This window comes from Ursus maritimus, unplaced genomic scaffold (assembly GCF_017311325.1).
Source record: "Ursus maritimus isolate PB19 unplaced genomic scaffold, ASM1731132v1 scaffold_7, whole genome shotgun sequence".
In the NCBI taxonomy this organism is placed as follows: Eukaryota; Metazoa; Chordata; class Mammalia; order Carnivora; family Ursidae; genus Ursus; species Ursus maritimus.
Genome location: NW_024426885.1, coordinates 46,978,898 through 46,981,569, shown reverse-complemented (window position 1 = coordinate 46,981,569; position 2,672 = coordinate 46,978,898).

The following is a 2,672-nucleotide window of genomic DNA, read 5'->3' as shown; positions in this document are numbered from 1 at the left end:
AGCCACACGGTTTCGACTGGGAGACCCTCGTGACCCACACCCCCTCTGGGCAGAGTCTTCGGGCCGGAGGCACACTGGGATCAAGAGAAGGCCCCTTGACCTGCTATGAGCCTTGCCAGCTGGTAGGCCAAGGCCCCCCACCACCACGCTGGAAGTAAGCACAGGTGTGCCGCAGACTAGCACAGTGGCCTGGGTGCCTTTGAGGACAGCCGGCACGGTTAGCTTCCCCTGTTGGGCCAGGACTCCGGGCAGCAGCTAGAGGGCACGTGCCCCCGCAGTCCTCACCCTGGGCCATCCCAGCCCCTCAGCTGACACCTCATGTGGGCTTCTGTACTTCTTTTCCAGCTCCTTCCAGAACTCACAAATCCCGATGAGCTCCTCTCGTACCTGGATCCCCCTGACCTGCCGAGCAATAGTAACGATGACCTCCTGTCTCTCTTTGAGAACAACTGAAGCCCACCCCTCCATTGGGGCCATCCCTCCCCACTCTGCCTCCTTCCCCATCTGTCCCCCACACACTTTACCACTGGGAGCCCATGCCCTCAGACCGCCCCTGCTGCGGCCTTCTCAGAGCGGAGGGGCGGGAGGGTGCACTGTGAAGGCTGTGTGGGTCTGGTGCCCCTGAAGATGACCCTCGCGGTGGGGAACCGGCCCGGCGAGAGGGCACACGCTGACGAAGGCATCCGGTCCCTCTGTGTGTGCTGATTCCAAACGACCCTCCAGTGCCCCTGAGGTTCTTCCGGTTTCTAAACTGTAATCCTGCCTCCCTGCTTCCTGGCCCAGAGCCTCCTTCAAGTGACTGTGAGCCTGAGAGAGGGGCACCCCGAGACCCAGGCAGGCCCCACCCCCCAACCTTGGAGGAACAGTGACGGTTGGCGGCAGTGAGAACGGCCCACCCACCACCACCACCACCACCCACCACAGAAAAGCACAAACCTCTGGGAAAGAGAACTCTCTCAGGGGCCAAGGTCGTCACTTTGACCCCTGACCTCTAAGCCAAGATACCCTGTAAAAACACTCCTCTCTCAGAAAGCAGAGAAAAAGGACAAGATTCTGTGTTTGAGAGAGGGTGTGCCATTCCTGCTTGGGGACTGGTGGGAAAGGGGGTCAGGGCCTCCTCAAGAGCCAGGACAACACAGCTGGCCCCACGACCTCTGGACTCAGGCCGCGGAGGGAGGGGGGGCGCCCTGGCCTCCAGGGGCGGGGGCGCGGACAGAGAGAGAGTACCCAGCCGAAATTATTGTGCCCTTAGTTGGGGGGCAGGGGGATGCCGCCAGCCAGAGTCGGATAGGAACGGCAACTTACAACTTTGCTCCAAGCCACTCCCTGTTTTTAAATGACAATTTAATTAAGCTACGAAGTCATCTGAGAAAAGGGACGGTGGACTTGGACGGCAAGCAAACCATTTCTCTCCATGCGTCCTGTTTCCTTCCTCCCACCCCCACCCACCTCTCCCAGACTGTTACATGGGACACCCGCTTCCCTCTGTCCCTGTTCTCCCTTGTCCACCCTGCCAGCCGGGGGTGCCGGTGGAGAGGCAGGGGAGGCGCGGGCTCGGGCGCCTGCGTAGCCTTGGCAGCAGGCACCCCGGGCGTTGGCGTCTCTCCGGCCCGGCTGCCCCGTCTGTCCCTGTGCTCCAGGCTGCCCCGGCTGCACCCCAGTCCGTCACCACACGTGCCGGAATGTGCCCGCCAGCATCCCGTGGTGTTTCCGTGCCGCGCTTGGCTGCCGGCCTCTCTCTCCCTCTGTGTCCCTCTGCCCTGCAAAGCTGCCCACACTCCTGCTCGCTCGAGCAGAAGCAGCCTCTGGTTTTCCCTCCACTGCTTCGCTCCATCCGGCTTACTGCTCTTGGAGTCTCCTGGGGAGCTTGTGTGGGTGTCCGTTTGTTTGGGGGGTCCTCTGTGCCCCCACCTAAGCCGCATGGCCTGTGATGCTGCTGGGCCGTCGGGTCACTTGGGTCACGTCTGTGAATTCGTTGCGCCCCCTCCCTGCTGCTGCCTGGGGCCTCCTGCTTTCCGTCCACTGTCCCGTGTTCTCAATCTCCGTGTCCCCCCCTTCCCCCCTCCCCGTGGCGGGTGGTCCCCAGCACTCCTCTGGATTTGACCGGAACGGTGGCCCCAGCTGTTGGTTTTCCAGTCACTCTACCAGACAGCCGGCACAAGGTTCTCTGTAGGAAAGCTGCCATGATCCCCGCCCCCTTTTCCTTTGTCCCGTTGTCGAGGTTTTTTCAGACAGTGTGGTGTTCAGTATGCAAATCAATTATTTTAAGAATTGCTTTTGTAAATATCTTTGTGAATATTTTAGTATTGTCTTTGATAATATTCAACATTTTCATGACCTGGTTATAGCCTTTGCTGGTGTTTTTAAAATACCTTGACTCAACAACAGAGACCGAGTCCTTTTTTTTAAAAAACAACAAACAAAAACAAAAAAGCAACCAGGGCTATTTGTACAGATGAAGGGACAAAGTACGTGGGTGAGTGAGATCAGGCCTCCCGCTGTTCAGAGCCACCCCCGGTCGGCTGGTGGGGACTAGACGCTGCCAGGTAGCATGTGGCCGTCCTTGCCCGGTGGCCGAGAGCCCTGGCAGGTGGCCACACTCTGTGTTAGGCCATCTGGGAATGTTCTGCCCCAGACAGACTTACAAATGCCTTCCTTAGAAGTTCCTGCTT